Source organism: Cavia porcellus, unplaced genomic scaffold (assembly GCF_034190915.1).
Source record: "Cavia porcellus strain 051 isolate PalLab524CR breed Dunkin Hartley unplaced genomic scaffold, mCavPor4.1 scaffold_14, whole genome shotgun sequence".
NCBI lineage: Eukaryota > Metazoa > Chordata > Mammalia > Rodentia > Caviidae > Cavia > Cavia porcellus.
The window spans coordinates 46,285,014-46,309,892 of NW_026947497.1; the positions used below are offsets into that span (position 1 = coordinate 46,285,014).

At 49.1% G+C, this 24,879-nt stretch overlaps 1 long non-coding RNA gene across 1 annotated transcript; it reads right to left on the reverse strand.

The window, feature by feature from the left end:
- Positions 1-1,267: 1,267 nt before the first annotated feature.
- LOC134478710 (uncharacterized) lies at positions 1,268-10,308 on the reverse strand. The gene is made up of 2 exons (XR_010051492.1): positions 5,403-10,308; positions 1,268-1,506 (listed from the first exon to the last, which is right to left on the reverse strand). It is a non-coding gene; the product is annotated as an uncharacterized LOC134478710 (long non-coding RNA).
- Positions 10,309-24,879: the final 14,571 nt, after the last annotated feature.

The window sequence follows — 24,879 nt, forward strand, 5'->3', positions numbered from 1 at the left end:
GGCATTTACCAACTCTTTCCCATTGCACACGTCCCCATGTGCTGGTGTAACATCACGTCAGGTGACCCCCTGGTCATCATTTTTCTGTCTTTCCACAGTCATTACAACGACACCTTGTTTGAAGACCAAAATGAAACCCTGCATTATCCACAGCTTTTCCTCTGATTTCCCATCACTCTCAAAGCCCCAGCCACAGGTGCTCAGAGCTCTGGACTATGCGTTACCAACTTACTCAAAGAAATATACTTGTAATTCTTTTATGAATTTTCAACTCTGGACAAACTGGCCCACTGATTGTACTTCAGATCTGAGCACCCCCATCTCCAACTTTTGGCTCATAATGTTTTGTTAATTTTGGATATCCCTCTCCTGCTATCCATAAATCCAATCTGTGTTAGTCAGCCATCCATTCTATGACAAAACTTCCAAAAGAATCGCTTCTAAAAGAGGAAACTTTTTTTTGGTTCATGGTTTCAGAGATTTTAGTCAGCAGTCATTTGTGTGTGTGGCAGTACAGTATCTCACGGGGGGAGCACATGGCAGAGGAGGCCTATTCGCCTCATAGTGGCTGGGAAGCAAAATGGCAGACAGGAAGGGGCGGGATCAAGTATTCCTTCAAGGGCAGGCCCCCAGTGGCCTCCCTCCTTCCACCAGCACCCACTACCTAAAGATTCCACCTCTTCCCAAAATAGTGCTACAGGCTGGGGTCCAACCCTTCAACATGCAGGTCTTCGGGAGGCATTTCAGATCCAAACTGTAGCCTCACCCATAATTCAGCCCCAACCTTCCCTCTTCCTTCAAGGAAGTCTTGTGTGTCTGCTCCACCCACGAGGGTCCTTTCTTTCCCAAACAAATTTAGTCCTTGTAGGTCTATCAATGGGCAATCAGTTTCTACTATCTCGACCATATTTCTCACGTGGAGAACTAGATATGATTATCAAAACATCAAGTCTGTTTTATTACTGGTTTTTTTTTTTTTTTTTTTTTTTTTTTTTTTGCCAGTTACCTTGTCTGTGCTACAGCTTCAGAAATAGTCTAAAATGTTTGCTCTTCTCTTAAATTGGAGTGTGTTTTCACAATGCCTGCCTTCTCTACAATGCCTCTCTTCTTAACCCTCTGTCTCGTCTTTGGAGGGAACCCCAGGGCAAGGCCAGGATGAAAGTGACATCAAGGCCTTGAATTTCACCAGGGTGAACAGGAGGGGCCGGAGGGTCACACTGGGCTCTGGGAGAATTTTTATAAAGAATGAATAATAGCAATCAGACCCAACATTTTAATGAACAATTTTAATGGCTTATCCAATGTAATCCTCCTGATTTGGAAGGATTAGATTGACAAAACTACCTATCCATGTGGAAAGAAGTCTCATGTGCTGCCCTTGTAGTTACAGCAGGGCCCAGTGGGGCAGGAGGGGTCACCAGCAGAGTGCGCAGCTGGTGGGAACCACAGTTACCAGACCAGTGAAGACAGCCCGCTCCTGAGCAGCCTCCTGAACCCGAGAGCAACCTGCAGAGAAGTCAGGAGAAAAAGACAGTAAAAAGGGTCACAGCACACCACACACACACTCGCCCTACATTTTCCATTCCGCTTTTTTTTTTGCTTTGTGTTTTACTTTTTGAGATGGGGTCTCACTCTGCAGCCTCCCAGGCTGGCCTTGAATTGGAAGTACTCCTGCCAGGCCTCCGAAGTGCTGGGTTCACAGGCATGCGCCCTGATGCCTGGGTCCTTTTGGCCTCATTTTATTTTTTTCACAGCCTCCCTGTTCCATCTCTGTCTTTCTCTTTTATCGTTCTCTTCCTCTCTCTTTCCTGAGCCATGGGAGGTTAAACTTACATGGACAGTCCCCAATTTATAATAGTTCAACTTGCCATTTTTTGAGTTTTGATCATGTAAGAGCAGGATGCATCAGTAGAAATTGGAAATTTGATCTTTCTTAGCTAGAGCTATGCCTCATGACCCCCTCACGGTGTTGAGCACCAGTTAGGTCTAGTGACTGCACTTTGACCTAATTTCCAAAATTTGATGGGGGTATAAGAACGTTACCCCTCATAAACTGAGAAGCATCTAAATATCAAAGCTCTCACCCCTGAGTACTTTAATGTGTATTTCCTAAAAATAATGCTATTCCTTTGCATAACCACATCAGAGCCCTCTGTGTCACCAGAATTGAACAATGACACCATTCTTTCACACAATCCACCATCTGTTCTCTGATGTTGTCGCCTTAATAACATTCTTCTTTAAAGCACTTCCCCCTGCCATGCAGGATGCAGGTTAGAGTAAGGCCGATCATTTAGTTTGCCTGCCTTCTGAGATGTTTCCATAATTTTTCTCTATTTTTATATCAGTGTTCACAAAGAATATAATTTCTTCCTGAGACACACCTGTAACCCTAGCTACTCAGGGTGTTGAGGCTTCAGGATTCAAGGTTTGGGCAACTTAGCAAGACCCTGTCTCAAAATTTAATAACTAAATAAAAAAATTTTAAAAAGGGCTGGAGTCCTGACACAGACAGGGTTCTGTGTTCAATTTTTAGTAATAAAATAAAATAAAGAATAATATTTCTTTTTTAAAAAATAAAACATTCACAAAGACTCCATATGCACATTCAAAAACTAGTATGACTAAGAAATAACGAGTAAAGTTGCTGGAGGCAAAATCACATAAAAATCAGTTGGATTCTATGCAGTAGCGATGAACATGACGAAAAGAAAATTAAGAAAATAATCACATTTATAACAGAATCAAAAAGAATAATATACTTAGGAATAAACTTGACCAAGGAAATAAAATGCATATAGACTAAAAATTACAAAACACTGGTGAAAGAAGTTAAAAGAGACACTAATTAGTGGAAAGACGTCCTCTGTTCACGGTTTAGAAGAAATAAGGTACAATAGATACTGTGAGAGGAAAAGAAACTGCTCAAAGGGAAAGAACAATCGAGATGGGGAAAGGAGAAAAGGAAGGGAGAAATACACGCACACACACACACACACACACGGTAGCTAAGATAATTGTACTATTCATTCTATTAGTTAATGGAAAGGAACAGTTAGTGCTTATACTGTTTGATCAATTTTGCACACCTGTATCTGGTAATCTGAGCAACTCTTTTGAAGATAACAATATGTAATATAATAACCACTGTTGATTTCCTATCCTCTTGTTTTGAAATTCTGTATCATTTTGGGTTTTTTTTCTCTTTAAAAAAATTTAAATGTCCATACTTTCTAAAATGATTTACAGATTCAATGTAATTGCTATCAGATCAGTACTGTGATGAATTCAAAGTGAATTTTCAACATAAAAAAAACCTTTCTGGTACTGATGATTGACTTTAGAGTCTTCACACTGGCTCACATGCGCAGTCCTTTTTATTTTTTATTGTGAGACAAGGTGTTGCTGAGTCACTAAGTTATCCTGCATGGGCTACAACATGTGCCCCTCTCGCCTCAGCCTCCCGGAAGCTGGGATTACAGGTGCAGGCCTTACACCCAGTTACAGATTTCATTTTCCAACCATGACTTGCCGCGTCTGTTGTTTGCTCCATATTCTGCTCTCAGTGAAAGCCCTTTCTTGTCTAGTTGCTTGCTTGTTGCTTTCTTGGGTCATTTGTCTATTTATTATCTGTACCAATCAAATTCTATTTTCACTGGCCTGTGATATGCACCCTAAAGGGCTCAAGTTATCCCAGAATTGGCCAGAGGTAGGGCCCCTGCCTGGGCTCCTCGTCCTTGTGCCCCAGCATTTTCTGAGCACTTGTTCACCTGCTGACAAACAAAAGGTTCAACATCCCCTGAAGGTGAAACTAAGAGAGGGAAGAGCACAGAATATGTGGGGGAGGAGAAGAGGCAGAAAGACACGAAGAGGCCTGAGAGGACTCTGGCCGCACAGGTGCAGAGCCACTGTCCCTTCTGTGAATGGCGACAGGTGTCCTGCCCTGGAAGTGGGGCAGAGCAGTGCCTCGGGGAGACCACAGAGGGTGCTGTCTGAGGGGTCCCCTGTGGCTAGTGGGCCTCATGTATTGGTCACCTCTGTCCCTTGAAAATGATGGAAGCATAACCCAAAACGGGGGTGGGGAGAGTGCTGAACACTAAGGAACCAAAGCTGGATGGAGATGCCGGAAATGAAGGGATGCCGGAAATCAGAGCTTCCCTGGGTCTGTCTCCCTGTTCTCTGTCTGTCTCCTCCCTCCTTTCTTCTGTGTGTGTGTGTGTGTGTGTGTGTGTGTGTGTGTCCCTCTCTCTCCATCCCTCAGTGCTGCCTTCCTCTATTTTCCATCCCTTGATTCCAGGCCCCCCTCTTCTCTCAAGTTGGCAGAGGTGACCATGGCCCTTCTAGGTTAATCCAAGTTTAGCAACTCTGGCAGAAACCAAGCTGCTCTTTCCCAAAGACTGTGAGAAAACTCCCCGGAGTGTCCCTGACTGGCCCAGGGCCTACACAGTGGCTGTGCTGGGTGTGACAGCCCTCTGGTTGACCAGACCTGGGCTGGCAACTCCCCTCTAGAGCCATAAATGTGAGTGAGGTCCTCCAAACCCATGGGCTTGGACCAGAGGGAGGACGGGCTCCCCAAGGCTCCCCTAAAGAGGATTCGGAAGCGCTCTAACCAAAGAGGGGAGAAGGACATCAGGAAAGCTAATGTAAGGCTTCACTCTGCATGGACACAGGGTGCTTGACAGGGCCAGGGTTTTGACTCTGAGATGCTCACAGAAGCCAAGGCCCGCCTTCCTCGCCTGCACATGGCCTCCTTCCTCACACCAAAGAAGAGCTTGAACTCCCCCTGGGGCCTGAGGCCTCCGCCCCTCTGACCTTGCTCCTGGCCTGGTGCCTCCCTGACCCAGGAAGGCGCATAGGCCGCGCCTTGGGACCCTCATGGAGCCTCTCTCCATCCAGTCCGGACCGGCTTTTGTTTCATCATTGCTCCCGGCCTGGCCCAGCCTGGCCGGCCTGACAGGGACGTGTCGGTCACGCTGCTGTGTTACGTCACCTCAGATGGCAATCGAACTCCCTGCTCACAGAAGCTGACAGGAGGGTGCTGGCAGTCTGCTTATCTGGGTTCTACCCTTGCTGAGTAAAGGCCATTATCAGAATTATTCACACAGAATGAGAACAGCTGGAAGTCCGCAGATTATTCATTACATTACCCTCTCTGAGTCACTTGGCACAGAGGGAGCCTTGGAGGAGTCTGCCCTCACCCCTGCCCCTTCCCCGTCCCGGCCAGGACAGGTCCCCTCTGGCTCACCCACTGAGGCGAGAAGTCCCCTTGGGTAGGCTCAGGTGTGGCCCCCTTTGGGGTGCTTGCTGTGGGGCAAGCAGAGCTGCACAGCAGGGAGACCCGGAGGAGACAGAAGCTTGGGGTGCTGCCCAGTCAGGCCCTTTCCCACAATGGCCCTGCCAACCTCGGTGTCCAGACGTCAGAACAAGCTGTTTAACTGACCCCCGAGGCTTCCGTCTGACCTCCACCATCGTGCCTGCTTCCTACACGTCTTGCAAAGGAAAGAGACAAGTGCTGTAGTCCTGAGACCCTCCGCGATGCTCCCCAGCTTGCTCCCACGAGCCAGCCTTGGTCTCCACCCTTGACACACCCCTTCTGCGCCTCCTCGTGCAACAAGCCCACACCTGCAATCCAAACACACTCAGGCTGCACCCGGCACACGTCCATTCCCAGGCAAAACCCAGCAAAATTGATGCCAGACGCTGTGGGAAAGAGGCGGGAAGAGAGAGTGCGGTTAATGAGGTGGGTTCAAAGGCGTGGGCTCCTTCATTACCACCATCCAGTAATAACACACAGGGGCAGCCCCGCCTGAACTTGAAGACAGCCTAGGCCGGATGAAGATCAAGGCTTGTGAGGAGACAAAAGTACTTTGAGTTTTCTGTTTTTCTTTTTGGTACTGGAAATCAAACTCAAGACCTTGGGCTTGCTAGACAGGCATTTGTGCCACTGAGCCCCAGAAGTGCTCTTTGACCTGCTAACTGATTTATGTTCAAAATGTGATTCAGATTCTAACTGTTCCCTATTTTCCACAACTTCTCAGGGTCAGGCGGCAACTCCCACCCTGTCTCTGGGCTCAGCTGCTCTAGAAAATAGTGGTGATCTGTGATGAGTTTTGCAAAACAGGAGTCTAGCCCATCAATGGTTCTGAGGGGACCAGGGTCCCCTTATTATGATGGGACCATAGGCCAGGCTGGAGGGAACCCCAGGGTGTGCCTAGGCAAATATCTAACTGCCCAACTCACCTGTGTATTGGTCAGCTACAGCTGCTGTAACAAAACAGCCACAGGCTGAGCAGCTACCATGGAGGCGCGTTCTGAAAGCTGGACTTTCCGAGTAAAAATGTCCACAGGACAATTCCCTCTGAGGGACAGCGCTGCTGATACTCTCTCCTTGGCTTTTAGAGGCCTGTCTTCCTGTTTAGCTGGTCTTCTGTGTCTCTGTGTCCACACTTCTCCCTTTTACATCTGTCTTCCTGATCAGAACGCACCTAGTGACCTCAGTCCAATCTGATTCCCTCTGTGCGGATTCTCCATCCAAACAAAGCTGCAGTACTGAGGTGCTGAGCTAGTGGGAAGCTCATATATGTTTTTGGGGTGGCACAATCGACCCATCATGCTCTAGTTCCCCTGGCTTCTCGTTGTTGGATCTCTGCTCTCACTTGGTGTTAACACTTAATAATTTTTCTGTTAAATCTTCTCAGAGGCTGAGAACATCTCACACCTATGGCTGATGGGATGATCTGAAAATAGGAGAAATTGGGAGACCAGAAACCTGGGCTATCTTGTCCCTGAGATCTCAGGGCCACAGGCTGCGGAAGGTAGGAGGGGCCCTGAGCCATCTCCAGGTCAAGCCGTGCCTCAGTGTACAGGGGTTTTCTTCTTCTGATCCACTCAGCCCAACTCTGAGCAGCCTGTGGCTGTGGCTTTGGTATTCCAGGAGGGAAGGGTGTTGGTCAGCTTTGTATCACTGTGACAAAACACCTCAGATCATCAATTTCTAAGTAGGAAAAGCTAATTTTGGCTCATGGCTTCAGGGAATTCAGTTTGTGGTCACTTGTCCCTGTTGCTTTTGGGCCTGTGGTGGCACAGTACACTATGGAGCACATGGCAGAGGAGGCCTGTTTACCTCATGTTGGCCAGGAAGCATTGAGAGACAGGAGGGCGCTGGAGTCCCCTGCAGGGACACACTTGATACCTGACTTCTTTCCACTAGGCCCTGCCTTCCAAAGATTCCATCACCTCCGGAAGTGCCCAGTGCTGGGGGCCCAGCCTTCCACAGTGGCCTTTGGCGACATTCCAGATCCCCACTATGACAGGGGTATAGAACAGCAAGTAGCCACGAGGATGCCACTCATGGGACATTAGCAGGGGTTATTCCAGTACAAAGAGCACACACTGTAGGATCCTGACTGTTATTATCCCCCCACGCACCCCGTTAACTTGAGTTCCTTTGGCTTCTTGAGGCAGTGAACCAACTGGTTGTCCCGGCCTTGGCCTTTTCCAGTGGGGATTGCATTGGTGACCCTTGGACCTAGAGTGTCCAAGCCTGGGTAATAAGGAGTAACCCCCTTTCTTCCTCTTCTAGTCCCCAACAAGGAGGAACCAGCCCTCTCGCTGCTCTGCAGCACCCCACTCCCTCTGCACCTCAGCCTCTCCCCTCCCAGACCCATCGCTCCAGACCCAGGAGGAGGACGCTCCTGAGCTGGTTCCTGTTTCATCTTCTTCCTGGTAATTAACGAGAAGTACCTGCTTCTGAGAAGTGCCCGGCTATGTATTTCAGAACAGGCAAGTCAGGACACAGGTCTACCAGCCACAGTGGGAGAGAGAAGCAGCAGAGGGCCGTGGCTTGTGGGCACAGGGGCTCCACCTCAGGGAAAAAGGTGGGAATTCGCTGTGGGGTGCAAAACTCAGGGTTTTGGTGAGCCTTTCTGTGCGGCCAGCCTGCCTGTGTGCAAAGCAGGGGTCTCCACAGGAGGAGAGGCTGCGTGAAGCTCCCATAGCCACCTGTCCCAACTTGTCCCCCCCTCCAAGTGACACCACTGGAAATTCTATCCTTCTGCTCATGCAGGTTTTACAGAGCCCCTGTCAGAGTGACAGCATTTTATCTCAGTAAGCAAGACTTCCTGAGATTGAGAAATAAATGTCAGGCTCCGGTCAGCCTGGGCCGCTCCACAGCCAAGGAGAGAGGCAGGCAGAGTGGGGACCCTGCTGCCAGGCTGGGGGGGTGGAGATGAAGGACCTCATTTGCTTGGGAAGTTTGCTCAGGGATAGTCTTGCTCTCTGACCACTAACCAAAAAAGTGTCAAGTCGAGGTCACTTTAGTCACTGCCATCTGCCAAGGAGGACAAAGGCCTGTTTGTGGTCGGGGAACCCAAGGCCAGAGGTGGCCGTGGGGAAAGGCAAGACTTGTAAAAGTGGCCCTCAGTCAGCGGAGCAACTAGCTCTTTATAGCCTTTCCATCTGACTGCAGAACATTCAGGGAGGAGGACAAAGACGGGATTTCTCAGATGTGTTTGCCTTTCAGGAACCCGCACAAACCCCAGGGTAGAACATGATCACCCGTAGGACTCTTTCTCCTGATGCCATGAGAGGCCTCGGAGGGGCCGCTCCTGGGCTCTGTGGTTAGGACACTGGCTTTTAACTGGGGGCTCGGGCAGCGCAGAGCACAAGCTTAGCAACACAGGGAGCCCTGGCTTCAATCCTCAGCAAAGAAAACAAAACCAGCTTGGAGCTGAGTACTTGACACCGGGACCACAATCAAAACGAAGCCCCACCACACTGGGGAAGGTGGGGTGTTCTCAGGCTTTCCCTACCCATCAAAGAAAGGCCAGAAGCTTGGTACTCAGGCTTTGAGACACGTTTTACAATAGACCGCCACCAGATGGGGTTGGAAGCTGCTCCAGCTGACATGCTGGTGGGCTCTGTTCCCTGGCTGACCAGGGCTGAAGGCTCACAGGAAGAGCAGTCAGCCCCCCACCTCCAACACTGCTGGGACCCACAGACCCACACATAACTGTTCTGTTTGTTCAGCCTGACCAGACTCTACGCTCAGAAACATGCAGAGTCCTAGCACTGGACCAAGAGCCCATAGAAAGAGATTTCTTCATGCAATGAATGGGGTACAACCTTAAAGTCCTATTGCACCCCCCCAACACGTGTGCAAACCCAGTTCAGAACTAACTGCTCCTCACTGCATGTTGATGCTGAATTCAGAGCTGATTTTCTTTTTTTAGCTCAGATTGTTTGGGTAACCTTGGTGTGTGTGGGGGGATGTCTTTAAAACCACACTAGCCCTCTAAATACATCGTTTGATATTTATTGTTTACAAAAAAATTAAACTTTCAGAGACTAAAATGAGCTGGAAATGAGCTCGGTGAACTGTATAATTTTCTTCTCTGTAGTAAACATTTCAATGACTTTTCCCAAGGACTGAAGTTAGCCAGGAAGGAGGTCTAACTTCCCGCTCCACCAGTCCTGGCGAGATTGATTTCCGGGCTCTGGCGAGGAGGTGTGAGCCCTTAGCGTGGTAGGCATGGAGGTGGCCCCAGTGACTCTGGGATCGGAGAGGCTTGTGCTTTCAGGGGATGATTCTGTTCACCTCCGCAACACCGCCTGCTGTGCTGGGGTCTGACGTTTGGTGGTCACTGCTCTGCACCTTTTCCCGGGTTCCCAGGCACCTGTGCTCCATCTCCTCTCTGCCCAGGGTTTGTCTCCGAGCCTCGGGACACAGCAGGCCATGCTCAGGACCAGGATGTCCCTTCTGCACCAGTGGGCAGGCATGGGAGTACTGTGCCATGGGAGTACTGGCTCCAGGTCTCCAGGGCAGGAGGGTGGATAGGTCTTCCAGCCCTCCTGCCTTGAGCTCCCTGAAGCTAACATCCAGTTTTCAAAGCACCACCTTGCAAAGAGCTTCTCGACTAGACAAATTCAGAGTATTTTTGTTTTCGCACGTACTAAGAAGGGGAGGGGGTGTCTCTCAGGTCCCATGGTGGGCTCGGGATCGCGCTCTGGTTCTCTTTGCAGAACACCGCTCCCCCCTCCCCAAGGCCAGGGTCCCCTTACCGTTTGCAAGGAAGGAGCTGCAGGATCTAATGGAGGACCCTAGGGGTTCTCCTCAAGTCAGTAGCAAGCACGGCCGTCTGATGGAAACAGCGCGCCCACAGGAGTCAGACCCCTGGGAACGTGCCCCCACTGCATTCCCACGCCACAGTCCCGCAGGGGTGAGAGGTGAGTCTTTGCCCTGGGGCCCCGGCAGACCTACTGCACAGCTGGCCGCGCGCCATCTGCTGGTGAATTAAGGCAAAGCAGATTCCCAAGCCCTGGGCGCCGCTGGCAGCAGGATTTGGAAATGGTTTCTTCTCACCCTTGATTTTGAGTGGAGGAGGCTGGGGCCTGAGGAAGATGACAGGTCTGTCTGAGTCCTCACAGTGGGGCCGTCTGGCGTCTCTGTGTCTGAACCGTGACTTGGCAGCCATGCGCTCCCATAACCTTGGGCATATTTCGCAACTTCTCAGTGATCAGCTTTCTTATCTGTCCCATGAGGGACCAGGCTCCCTACCTGGAGGACCTTTTTAAAGGGAAGATTAAGTTAGGCAACGGGTGTGGACTGCTTGAGACTGTGTCTGACCCTGCTTAGAGCCTCACCCCTGGGGCCTTCTTCATCCCAGAGCGACTGATCTGCATTGGTAATTCTCCGAGGATGGACAGCTTTCTCCTTCAGCCTGAAAGCAGGGGAGTGCAGAGTCCTCAGCACACAAGAGCTCACTGACAGGCGTCTGGCTTCTGGCGGGAACGCTTGGCGTTGGCTACTGAGTGAAAGGCGGTGGAGACGGCCTCCAGGAGCCATGGAGACTCAGGTCCACCGAGCCATATTCAGTGACTCAGGAACTATACATAGTCATTAGGGCTCCCTGAAGGAGCCCGGAGCAGTGGCAGGGAAGTTCCATTTGCCCCATCTAACTAGGGTACCCACGGGAGCTTCCTCTGCTTCTGAAGCAGTGACATTTACAATGACCACTTCGTTAACCCTACGGAATAACAACACTGTTGAACCTCATTGGAACCCCGAGAGACAAGGAGGGAAGAAATGAATGAGGGCCCCATTTTCTCCTCCTCTTCAGATTCTCTAGCGGTGCCTTCTAGGAACCTGACCTGATCATACCCCGCAGATCAGGAGCCCATGGATGTCAGCCTCACAGGACACAGAACAGGGCAGAGTGGGTTTCAGGGGAAAAACTGGGGAGAAACATACACAGCCATGGCTCATACATATGTAGAGGAAGTATAAAAATATTTGGATTATTTCTATATTCAACTGTACTTCCCTCAACTTGAGGGAGTTCTCTATGACCTCATTCGTGAGTCTTGTATTTCTAACGATGCCATTAAAAAATGTTCTTTTGGACCAGGGAGTAACTCAGCAGTGTAAGCCTGGCAAGTACAAGGTCATGAGTTGATCTCCGATACAAAAAAATATATATATTCTTTTCCTCCCTCCTCTGCTCTTCTTCCCATTCTTTAGTGGTTCTCATCCAATGTCCAATATGATTGGGGTTATTAGAAGTTTACATGGAAATGGGCAAGGCAATAGATAAGTTTGCCTTCTAGAACATTCCTCCCCATCTCCCATCCCCATCAGCAGTTTGTGAGTGACCTGTGCTGCAGCCCTGATCAGGGCCAACAGGTGAAACTTAAGCAAGGCCTGCCCCCTGTGCACCTCCCCCTGCTCATCCAGCCTGACCCCACCCCCACCCCACCCCCCTGCACCCCCTTAGTATGCCTGAATGCAGAGCAGGGGTCCTACAGCTGGGTTTGCAGCTTGGGTCTTCACAAAGCACTGCAGGTGACAGAGTCCTAGTTCTCACTGGACACTGGGGGCTGGATGAAGGGACATGCTGCACGCCTGTCTGCTCTGGTAGCTGGGCCTGGTGGAAATCAGAGTGGAGAGGTTTTGCAGGGTGCTGGGGGTGCGTTCCTCTGGGTTCCACCCTCAGAGCCTATGGAGAAATGAATAATAAAGTCGGGCATGGCCTCAGACCGTACAAATGACAGCAAGACTGTCCTCTGAGGCCCAGGGAGCTCTTTGGACATTAGGGTTTGAAATTGCCTGTGGGCCTCCTGCTTTACATGGCTCTTAGATCCTATCATTGTCCCTTTTTTGGTCACTGACTCTACCACTCTTTTCTTTTCTGTCTTCCTAATATCACTTGCTGAGTTGGAAAGTCTTGAAGTTCAGCTCTTAACAATTTCTATATACATGTTTTTTGGGGGAGGGTGGGAGCAAGGTCTTATTATGTTACCCAGGCTGGCCTTGACCCCCTGAACTCAAATGATCCTCCTGCCTCAGCCTCTCAAGTATCTGAGACTACAAGCACAGACCCCACAACCTGACTTACATTTTTTTCTTGCCCCTCCCACAAATCTGCATAAAAACCTCTTCCATTAGGGTCTTTTATTGGCAAATCACTGGAAAAAACAAGTAAGGATCAAACATAGAAGGCGTGATCAAAATATCTGGTGAATGTTTAAATCTGCAACATTTATGTCAGTGAAAGGGTGGCCCTCCTCCTTTCAAACGCGTTTATCGCATTGTCCTGCTGTTTACCGAAGCAGATCCAGCGCCGCGCGGCTCCCAGCTACAGAGTGGAAGGGACCGTGGAAGGGACCATAGAAGGGAAGAGACTGATTTAGGACACCGAGGTGGCCAGGACGGTGTAACCTACGGCATGAGAGAGGGCTTCTGGAGGGCTCCCGAAAGCACAAGGACGATGGGATAGGTGCGTTCAAGGCCGGGGAGGGGATGCTGAGAGGGGTTCGTGGCAATGCGTCCTTTTCTGGAATAATGTTTTTAAAATTTAAAATCACTCCTAGCAGGCACACAATTATGAAATGAAGTCCAGACATCTCAGGGCAGCTATCGGGGGACACCAGGGCAAGTGCCCGCAGAGCCTCACCCTGCCGCAGCAGTGGGTGGGGAGCACGTTGGCCTGCCCGAGTCACGTCTCAGGGGACTGCGGATGAATGACCGAACTTGAGAAAAATAATCTGTTTACCAAGGAGATTTCTCTCAGACACTTGCCCTTGAGCCCTTCCAGGGCCCTGAATTTTTTTTTTTTTTTTTTTTTTTTTTTTTTTTTTGTCTTTTTCCTTTTTTATCGGTACCAGAGATCGAACTCACAACTGCCTGCTTTCAAGGCAGCGCTTATGTCGCTGAGCTAAATCCCCAGCCCCCTAGGGCCCTAAACTTAAAGGTGGCAGAGGGACAGGACAGAGCAGTGCTGTAAAGAAAGACGTAACCTCCGGCCCCGGGAACACTCCTGACTCAGATGCCCAGAGCAAGCAGGGGACAGAGCAGGCTGCTTCAGGGTCATCTTTGGGTCCCCGGGGGGCCAGGGAGCCTTCTTCCTAGGGGCTCCCAGGCCCTGCGCCTTCAACCAGTCAGCAGCCCCTGCCCGGGGCCCTCTGTCCCCCTGGGCGTGGGGACTCTGGCACAGCAGGAGACAGCAGTGGGGCTCAGGCTCCAGAAATGCCCCTTGGTGCTGGGGATGCTGCCCTTGCATTTCTGGGGCTGCCAGATCTTCCCCTTTGCAAGAGCGTCTGAGGAGCCAGGCTGTAGCAGGAGCTCCCGATGACAGCTGAGAGTGACAGTGCTCTTCTGTGTGCAGCCTTCCGCGGTGTCTGTCTGTGCAGCCTGTGTTTTTGAGATGGATCTATGCTGATACCTAGCAGTGAATGTTTATGTACATTTTGTCTTGCTTTGGTTTGTTTGGTTTGTTTAGATGGGGTCTGACTATGTTGCCCAGGTTGACATTTTGCTCCCAGATTCAAAGAATTGTTCTGCCTCAGCATCCCAAGTGGCTGGGACACAAACATTCACCACCAGCTCTGGCTTCTGTAGAGTTCGGGGAGTTTTTTGGGCTTTTTTTGTGTGTGTGTTTTTGAGGTAGGGTTTCACTATATGGTTCAGGCTGACCTCAAACTCACAGCAATCCTCCTGCCTCAGCCTTCTGAGTGCCTGGCTTTTTGTGGACTTTAAGTGCAGTATAATATTCAGTCAATAAGATTCACACATCTTCAGGGAATCATTTCACAAATTGTTTCTCTGAGAACCACCACTTACTTTAAGAATCCCTGACAGTCTGGGCAGTAGACACTGGAATTTAGAAGTCCTCCTGGTACCTGTCACGCATGCTAGTTGCTACACAGCGTCCCATTGCGTAACCACATTGCTGTCTTTAAACCATGCACTAACCTGTCAGTCTTCTGTCTGAACAATGCTGTTGTGGGGGCTGGGTTTATCTTCCCGCCCCTGCACGCCTGAGTCCTCTTGCCGGGAGGCGGACTTTGGTGTCTCTAGTGGGTGCCATCGGTCCTGGTTGCTTGGTGCAGTGTCCCAACTCTGTCTCCAGTGTGTGTGTGACAGTGACTTGCTCCACAGCCTCACAAGCTCTGGGACTTCCACCCGTTCCTAATCCGGTTAGCGTGAACTGATTTCTTGCCACAATTTTAGTTTACACTTCCCCGTTACAGATGAGATCGAGCATCTTTTTCATATTTTTATCAGCTTTTTGGGTTTCCTTAATCATGGCCTTTGTCAGTCTCCATTGGTTTGTTTGGTTTTTTAAAAGTGAATCGTAGGTGTTCTGCAGATCATCTAGATGCAATTCCCCATCGATTCAGGGTCAGGTGTGGTGCTTTGCTTCAGTTTTCAGCAGAGGAAAGAGGGTTACTGCCATGAGCCCCTGAGTTAGGTAAAAAAATTCCTAGCAAAATTCTAGGGCAGGCTATGAAGCAGATGATTTGTGACAGTTGAGGACGGGAAGCTGTAATCCTGGAGAGGGACCTTGATTATTAGAACCCAGTGGTGCCAGAGAGTCTCCGCTGCCAGCCTCTGCCATCTGGATGACACCTGGGAATGATGAGACCCTGGGTTTTGCAGACATCACCCTGAAGCATCTGTGAGACAGGCGGACCACTGTGCCCATTCTACAGACAAGGGCACAAGCCTGCACCTGGCCTGGTTAATGTGCTCGTGCTGGGTCACAGCAAGGCCTGTGACCTTGTCAATGTGGGAGAAGTATAGGGTGGACCGGTTTGTGTCACCAATGGTCAGGATCTTTCTGGAGCCTGCCATCTGAGCTCTGTCCTGACCCCCTCAATAAGCATGTCAGTGTCTTTTAAAAGGCAGACTGACAAGCAAGTCAAATTCATAAATAGCTTGCAACCGAACTAGGATTTTCAGAAAAATGTCACCAGGTGGGCCAGCTTGAATCCTGGAGACAGATGCCAGGGCTTCCTCCCCTTCGCCTCTCCAGAGACCCAACAGAGAGGCCACTATCTTGGGACACAGGAACGCATCCCATGGGCTCAGGCTGGATAGAGAGTCGCCGCTTCCTTCCATTCAGCGTCAGGGGGCAGTGAAGGACCTCGGCCACCTGAAGGGCAGTCTGGGGAGGGGAGGGCCAGGGCAGTTCCCTAAAGATTCCTCCCACAGCTGAGAGGGAAGCATCCGAGAAACATGTGAGGACTCGTTTTCTTCTTTCCTCCCTCAGATCATAGAAGTGACTCTTGTCATTCAGCATCACTATCAGAAAACAGAGTAAAGCAGGAAGAAAACGAAAACTTCGGGCTTCACGGCACAAGCTTTCGTCTGTTGAGCCAGGTTAGGGTCACACTGGGCAGCTCTGGCACCCGCTGCCTGCCCTCATGTGCATCTGTGTCCTCCCTGCCCGTGTGGAAACTGAACCCCAAGAAGCTACGAGAAGGGCCCTTTGTGAGGTGTGGAGGTCTTGGGGTGGCACCCTCAGCATTGGGATGAGTGGCCTCCTCGAAGACACCGGAAGTGGTCTGTTCCTCTCCCACCATCGGGGGACCCAGCAGGAGCCCAGCTGTCCAGAGCCTCACCACCTTGATCTTGGACCTCCAGGCTCCGACACTGCAAGAGATAAATTTCACCACTTAGAAGTCCCGATCCTCGGGACTGTCCTAGCAGCTCGAGTGGGCCTTCACTCCTGTTCTTCAGCCTCGACATTGCTGACAGCTGCATAGCAAGAGCTCGACGGCCCCATGATTTATGTGACAGACCCCTGCCAGTTCAACGTGCCAGACTGTAAATCCTGAGATAGAATCTGGACACTTACCTAGACCAACAAGCTCAGCGCTGTAGCTCTACCCTTAGGAAATCGTTCTCAGGCTCGGAGAGCTGGGAAGCCAGCAGCTGGCTGCAGCAGTCCCGGGGCAGCCACCCAGGTGTGCCCACCGACAGGGAGAGCTGTCCCCTGAGGCCACAAACCATCAAGCTGTGTGCTGAGGACCCAGCTTGGGGGTGGGGTGCTTCTCCGGCCTGCAGGCTCTGTGGACACAGTCCCAGGAGAGGACAAAGGCCCTGGCAGTGGTCTCCCCTCTCCTCCCCTGTCTTGCTCTCCCTGCCCCTGGCAGGGCCTCTGTCCCTCCTCATGCCAGCCCAGCTTTGCTATCTCCCCGTCCCTGGTGTCCTCTCTGCATTTTCCTTCCACATCTGCGTTCACAGAAAGCCGCCTGCCACCCCTCCTCATTTGGGTGCTGAGGGGGAGGCCACAGCTGGGCACATTCGAAGTGCCACTGAGGCTACCACTGAGCTCCCCTATCAGCCCCTTTCTTCTTCTTCTTTTTTTTTTTAAGAGGATAAAACCAAAGAAAATAAAACAATAAAACCAATCAAAATAAACCAGTATAAGTGATACAGGATTTCAAAACCTTACAAAATCAACAACAGTTACCATAATGCCTTTTATTATCTCCAGAATAGCTGCACATACCTTAGGACATAGTAAAAACTGAACAGAACAGAATGGAATAGAAACAATAAAAACCAAACAATGAATGCAATAAAGGACTTCAAAACAGGCCAATAGTAAATCCAAAATGGCTACCATAATGTCTTACTATCTTTTAAATAGCTGCTCCTGCCATCAGATTTAACATAATCAAATAAAACAAGAGAATAAAACCCAACCCAACAAACAATGAAAATGACTGGTTTCCAGGTGGGGATCATCTGGTGAGGTCTGGTTCTCTCCCCTGCAGTCTGGGAATGGCGCTGACTGACAGAGACCGGCTTGGATCTGCCACACTGTCTTCCTTAAAACCCACAGTGTGCTTGGGTCTCCACCATGATGCTTCTCCTCCCAGTCGGACCTTTCCTCATCTTCATCTGCAGAATGGTGGCTCAAGAGAGTGCAGCCTTGTGAGGACCCGACATCACAGCCACAGGGTAAGCACGCGGTATCCGCTGAGTGAAGGACTTCCTTCTTCTAGTTATGTTTCTCCCCTCTGCATTTCAGTCCCCTCTGACTGGATCATCGTTCCCAACATACAAATATGAACTAGGACGTTCGTCTTTTTTTTTTTTGGTACCTACCGGGAATTGAACTCAGGACCTCACGCTTGCCAGGCAGGCGCCGTGCTGCTGGGCTACATCCTGATGTGGGATGTTCGTCATGTAAAGAAAAGTCCACCTATGATTCCACTGTCCCCACGCCTCTCCTTCTCTTTCTCTGTCCTTTGTTGCAAAACATTTCTAACAAGCAGCCTCCAACACACGGCTATCTGGATTTCTCCACCCAGTCTTTGCTCATCGAATTCTCTGCTTCTTTTCAAGCCCACCCCACCCCAGCCTGGCTTCCAGCCCCACAGCACTCCTGAAATAATTTTTCTCAAGGCCAACAGGGACCTCCATGTTTCAACCCCACCTCCCTCTATAGGGCAAGACACGTCCACACTCTCCTCTCTTTCTCTCTCATCCAGAGTACAACAAATACGACTTTTCTTCCATCCCACCAAATACTGCTAATTTCTTTTACCTGGGGGTTTACACCACCACCTGCTGGTGACTTCCAAATCTCTACTCTCCAGACTTAAGCTACCAAACACTGACTTAACGCCTCCCCTGGATACTCCAGGGGCATCTCAAGCTTACCATTTCCTAATTCTTACCCTTGATTCTCTTCCCCTGCACCTCATGGGTACCCCCTGCCACACCTCAGAAAATGATACCATTGCCTCTCATGTAGCTCAAGCCCAACAATTAGCCCCAAACATTTGGGAAAGTTTCTGGAGACAACATTCTACAACAAAAACTGCTAAGGCAAAAGGCTTGTCCCACTTGTAAAAGTAATAGTCCTTCCTCAGTGTCTTTGGGTGACTGGTTCCAGATTGCTCCTTAGACCCCAAAGCTGATGGGTGTGCAAATCTCTTCTAGAAAATAGCATATGTTTTGCCTTTAATCTACGCACATCCTCCTGTATATGTCACCTCAAGATTATTTATAATATCTGATACAATGCAACTGTTACCTACATCATTGTTGTACTATATTGTTTAGGAACTAACAACAAAGGAAAAATGTCTGTATTTGTTCAGTGCATATGCAGTTATTTTTTTCACATAATTTCAATCTGTGATTGGTTGAATCTGTGAACGAGAAACCTCACAGAAAGGGCTGACTGCAAGGAGGTCACTGGTGTCTGTAATAGGGAGCACCGAAGCTACTGGTTTTACTTGTTCTTTTTCAGTCCTGGGGATTGAACTCTGGGCCTTCACACTGAGCTACATCCCCAGCCTGCCTCCTTATTTTTTATTTTGAGACAGGATCTAAGTAGCTAAGTTTCCTAGGCTGAGCTCAAAGTGGTGATCCTCTTACCTCAGCCTTCCGGAGTGCTGGGATTACAGGTGGGTGTTTTCTTGTAGGGAGAACCTTTATCTTGTAGGTAGTTCCTTTATCTGGAACTTTTCCCTACTCTGAGACGTGGGGACTCTGCTGGTTCTGAGGTAGAAAAGATACCAACCTCTTACTGATTCAAGTAGAAATAGTGCACTGAAAGATACTGGATGGTTTACAAACGCACTGGAGAAATAGTAAATCTGAGGATAAAGGGAGACTTGGGCTGGGGTTTAGCCCTAATCACACTGCAGAACCTTCCCGTGAGGGTTCTGTCCACACCAGACTCCATGCTATCATTGCTGCCTGAAACATCATTGGCTCTATGACACTAATTCAAGGTTTAAAACCCCAAACAGTCAGCTTTCCATCACTGTAACAAAATACCTGAGAAATCAACTTACAAAGAAGGGAGGTTTGTTTTGGTTCATTCCATGGTCACTTGCCCCTGTTGCTGTGGGCCAGCGATGGCCCAGTGAATCATGGCAGCAGAAACATACAGAAGAGGAAAATGGCTCAGCTCATGGCAACCCCAATGCTAAAAGAGAGAGAGAAAGGGACAGGACCCCAGGGTCTCCTTCAAAGATGCATCCCCAAAGGCCTGACTTCTGCCCACAGGCCTCACCTTCTGAAGGTCCTGCCAGCTCCCAATATGCCACAGGCTGCTGACCAAGTCTGCGGGTCATTTACCAAACTGCTATGGTCATCTATCTGCCTCCCCTAGGCCTCATCAGGTGTGGCCCCTGCGCAGCCTCAAAGACTTCTGACACCAACATCGCTCACAACAGGGGCTTCCTGGACCATGTTGTCTTCCAACAGAGACAGTTCCGGAGGTGCAAGCCACTGGCACATTCTTTGTCTGGGGCTTTGGACAGGAAAAGAGGCTCGGGTAACTGAGGTCACTGCATAGCACAACATTAACTATGCCATTGCAGGTTCTGGTCTCCAGTCTGTCCTTCAGAGCTTCTGTCAGTCATGCCGATGCACCATGGCTGTCCTAGTGTTCCTGCTAGGTCTCTGTGGTGACATCTGAGAAAAGGTATGAGATCAGTATTTGAGAGGCTAAGAGCACTTTGCAGACTTTAGCACACAATTACACACCAATCAGTACACAGCTGTGAACAAGTCAGGAACCTCCTTGCTGGACCCTGCACTGTGCTCTCCAGGGCTCCCCCTGAATCTGGGAAGACCTGAGCTCCCCTCCTTTCAAGCATCACCTTTCCACCCACCTCAGCCTGGCACTCACAGTGGAAACTTGCCACTTTGTTTCTGACCACACAGGACATCCACTTTCATTCTGGCCACTGGACCAGTATTATTTTCCATGGGGCTGGCTGATGAGCCTTGCTCTGGTTTCTGAGGTCTCATGTTCACCAGTAAATAAGCCCAGCTGCCTTTTGCTCTGCTGTGTTTTTTATTTGTTTGTTTTCAAAGAAGAAACCAAATCAGGCTTCAGTAAGGGTAGCTAAGATGCTGACGTTCATTCTCAGAATGTCATCTGCCACCATCCGCATCCAAAGTGCACGCTGAAAGTAACCATCTCTGGTGCCCACTGGCACTGCCCTCCGAGCCCAGCCCAGAATCAGAGGCTCTGGCAGCAGAGCCTTTGTCTTACACACCCAGATGGCAGCCACAGGAGTCGGCAGAGAGGTGCCGAGGTCACAGATGTCAGTCTGTACACCTCTGCGGTCAGGGTGAGGTGTGGATGCAGTGGGAGCAATACAGATGTGGGGACTTTCTTATCCACCTCATAAGACCTTGGTGCCTCAACTGTGCACAAAATCCATGCCTAGAAACATTCAAGATGTCTTAACCTAAGCCATCACATGAGATAGATGAGGAGGAGGGACGGAAGGCAGGAAGGAAGGAAGGAAAAAAGGAAAGAGGAGGGAAAGAAAAATTAGCCCTACCATTTTTCTGTCTTCTAAAATAAGGGAGTCCAATGGGAGTTGGAGGGTCTTTCCAGTTCGAATATCTGCAGTTTACAGAGTAGTTAAATTTTGCCATGACTACTTCCTAGATTTTCTTAAAAATTTTTAATAAAATCAAAATGGATCAAAACTCTAAATATTAAAGCAGAAATACTTAATCTGCTGAATGATGAAGTAGGTAAAACTCTAGAAAACGTAGGCACTGGTAAGGATTTTCATGTCAAAATGTATCCAATACCAAATCCAACAAATTTCAAAACTGTCTAGTACCAAGGTATTACTGTATATGCTATTCCAGTGTGTTATGCTTTCTATCTAGATGTCCTCCCAAAGTCATGTGCGCTCATAGGTGAGGTTTTAGGGAGGTGACTGGATCATGGCTCTGCTATGCTTATAGGAGGATTAGGCAACTGATGAGTTTTTAACTGAATATGATGTTGGGAGGTGAAGCCTGGTTGGATGAGGGTCACAGGGGGTGTGGCCCGGCAGGGTTTTTCTCCCTCCTCCTCCCTTGATCTCTCTCTCCCTCCTGGGACCACACCATGAGCTGTCTCTCCTCCACCATGGCCCCCCGCTTTGGAGCCAGCCAACTATCAACTGAAACCTCCACAAACTGTGAGCCAAAATAAATCTCTCTTCTTTAACTTGCAGGTGTCACGTGTTTTGTTTCAGCAAAGAGAAAGTAACTAAATCACAGTGTATAACTATCATCACAATTTATTTAGCTCCTTTCTGATGAATATTTTCCATTTTCATTTATACTGTTGGGATGATGATACATGAACTTCTTCCAGCTCGGAGCTATGGGGTGGCAACCCTGTTGGCCCTGTGGTGTCCTTTTACAGTAGCATGGTCAGCCAGGAAGGTGGCCATGTGAAGATCAAGCTCCTTGCAGACACTGTGCCAAAGATGATGGAGCTTTGCAGATCTGCACTGAGGGATTCAAAACAGGTGGAAATCTGGTAGGATACAAAAGGAGTGCACCTTGCACAGCATCATCAGGGACTTCATGTTTCATGGTGGAGGTTTTCCTGACAGATAACATGTAACCCGGAGGATCAACTGGGGACCATTTGAGATGAAACTCTTAGACACTTAGACACACTCGAGCTTGATTTCCATGGCAAACCGATACTTGCTCAGCCTATATGCACAACCAAGAGGTGAAAGATTGAAGAAGTTGCTTTACTTACAGCCAGTAAAGAGAGCACTGGGAATAATTCCCAAAGCACTGCCTCCCTGAACCTTTTATTGGAAAAGGGAGTGATACCGCGCAGGAAGGACTCACTGTCCCCTAGAGCAGGCCCAGTCTAGCAGAGAACTCCTTATTGTAACAGGAAATCCCCCCACCCTCACCAGTATACTTCAGTTTCCTAGTTGCCCAGGTAACAGTTCCTGTTCCACTTCCGGCTGCTTCTGTCTCTTAGAAACAACTGATCACTGTGATGCACTTTGTGTAAACCAATTCGCAATTGACAAGCCATTCTGCCTCTGCACTTCCTGGTTGGTCATTCCGTGTAGGCCCTAGACCACCAGAGATCAGGGCCGGATATTCTGGGAATGATCCCAATCAGTGCCTGTCAACGTAAATAAATCTGCCTCCAAATCCTGGGTATTTTTCTAGTGTTTCTGTTTGCTGTTGTAGTATGACAATGAGGATAATTTAAATCACTTAAAAAGAGTGAGGCGGTGACTTGATGATTTGGGTTGGTTCCTTGTAAATTTCTTGGGAGGGCCTTATTTGAAACAAAACACCAAAAAAACAAAAAACCCCTGCAGGCATGTTAGCACTCATTAAACCGGGTAACTGGGTACTCCTCCCTTGGGCAATCCTAATTGCTCCTAAAAGCACCGGTTTGGTCACAAGCAGTGTCTTGACCTGGCCAAGGTGGAGGGGGTATTTACTGCTGATTTATCGTCTTTGTGATCAACTAGATTGAGGGTTGACCAACTTGTTCTGTAAAAGGCCGGATGATAAACATTGCCAGGTTTGTGGTTCACAGTTTTGGGTGTAACCACCCAGCTCTGCCATGGTAGTGTTAAGGCTGCCAGAGGTGATGGTGATATATGTGGCCGTCTGCCAGTAAAGCTTCATTTCCAAAACAGGCTTGAGCCAGATCTGGTTTACTGGCTAACTGCTAATCTAGAATTAAGAAAGTGAGGAGGCTTGGGGTATAGCTCATGGGTAAAGTATTTGGTTAGCAGTGCAAGGCCCTGAGGTTGAATCCCAGCCCTGCACTGTGGAATAGGCACCCCTGCTATGTTTTCAAAATGGTCCCCAGAGTCTATTTATTTAAAATCTCAGATAAATCTGATACCTATGGCTAAGTGCATCTGTAATACTTAGATGTCTTTTTTTTTTTTCCTGGCAGGTATGGGGTTGTTACTGGGAATGGAACTGAGAACCTCATGTTTGCCAGGCAGGCGCTGCACCACTGAGCTACATCTCCGTCCCCTTAGATGTCTTTGTATTGTTTATATCTAATAAAATTTCTGCCTCAAATCTAACTTCTTTCCTTCACAGCACCTGCCGTATGTACTCTTTGGACCAGGCTTTCTCAAGCCACACAGGAAGCTGAAAGCAGCAGAATGCCGGTGGGGATCTCCTGGTGAGTGTTCCTGTGTCACCGAGTGATCTGGAACCAACTCCACTCCCGTGCCCTTTGGCACCTGGGCAGCAGCGGCACCAGGTCTCGGAGGCACCTTGGTAACGTGACACGTGGTCGGTGGACCTGTGCCTTGAGACCCGCTGGCTGGTTTATTGTCATTTTGGACAAATTCTGAGTTCTAAAATCCTACAGTTTAGAACTTAATGGTCATTTGAGGATAATTCCAAAGGAAACCCTTCTCTTCTCACCTGGCTTCCAAATTCAATTCTGAAATGCTTGCCATGGAAAGGAGCAGAGAGGGATGGTTCTGCACTGGGTTTGCTCTCTCTAGGTTTGCAGTGGTGGGAAGACCCGGATTTATAGCTCGCTGTGAGGTATCCTGTCCTCATATTCTGCTAGAGGAAATATGGCACAAAATTTGAAAAGACCCAGATCCTCACAATAACCAAAGCTTTAATTTGGTGCAGATTTAAAGATAAACTCATGAAAAAAAAAAAAAAAAAAAACCTGTTAGTCAGCCTCAGGTTCACTTCTAAAAGCGAATACATCTATTGCTAGAAGTAAAATAGCAGGTGAATCTGGAATTTCCTTAACAAGAGAGAAGTGAAACCTTGAGCCCCAGGCTGTGAATCCCTAGAGTGCCAGGCCCGTACCCCTGCACACTGGCAGCACCCCAAAAATAAATGCTTCTAGGGCAAAAGAAGGAATGAAAACTGGCACACTGAGAGGCCTGGCCTGCAGCTTTCCAACCAGGATCTTTCGTGTGCAGCCCTGTTCCCGAGGAAGTGACTCAGAGCTGCTATCTGATGGCGGAGGAGGAAAATGCGTTCTATTAGCATGTTATGCAGCAGAGTGGAACACATCGATGGGCATGAGGGGTGTTTTGGTAAGTGTGATGCAGGGCACAGACATGCCGGCCATCCTGGCCCCCCAGGCAGCTCAAATTGTTTTGTTCCTAGGTGTGGAGGCGCAGAGAAGATTCCAAAGGTGAGACCGTCACCAGCGAAGAGTTACCAGTGTCTGCTTTGTTCAGGGCGTGCAGTGAGGTCCACGTCCTGGGTCACAGGGACAGAAGACACAGTGGGAGGCTGACCCCTCAGTTACAGTTACGAATCAGCGGTGTCCACACACATGGACAACGGTGTCCTCACTTGCTCCAGGGTCACTTGGGAAGTAGATCCAGAACACACCCCATGTAGGATTGCGTTTTGAGTCCCAAGGACAATTTGATACTCTGGAGATGAGTGCCCTCTACTTACCAAAGACCCTGGGGGGACCTTTATGGGGCTCTAATCATGACAAACTTTAATCATGGTTCCCACATCCCTGCCCCTGGCTGGAGCTCACTTATCTCCACAGCCTTGTCTGGTATAATACTCTGACTACACTAGATAATAAATGTCTGTAAAACACCAGCACTAGATGACAACAGGGAGGACTTCTTGACATGTATCAAACTCTGTCCTATGCAATATCTGCATTGAGTGTACACACACACACACACTCACGTAAACCTCAGCAATCACCTATGACTGATAAGGTTTTTGGCGCAAGGAAAGAGAAAAAAGAATATAAAGAAACAGTAGCCTTTATTTAAGGATGCCGAGATGTACCTCACGACCAAAGATGGCCGGGCCTCTTCTGA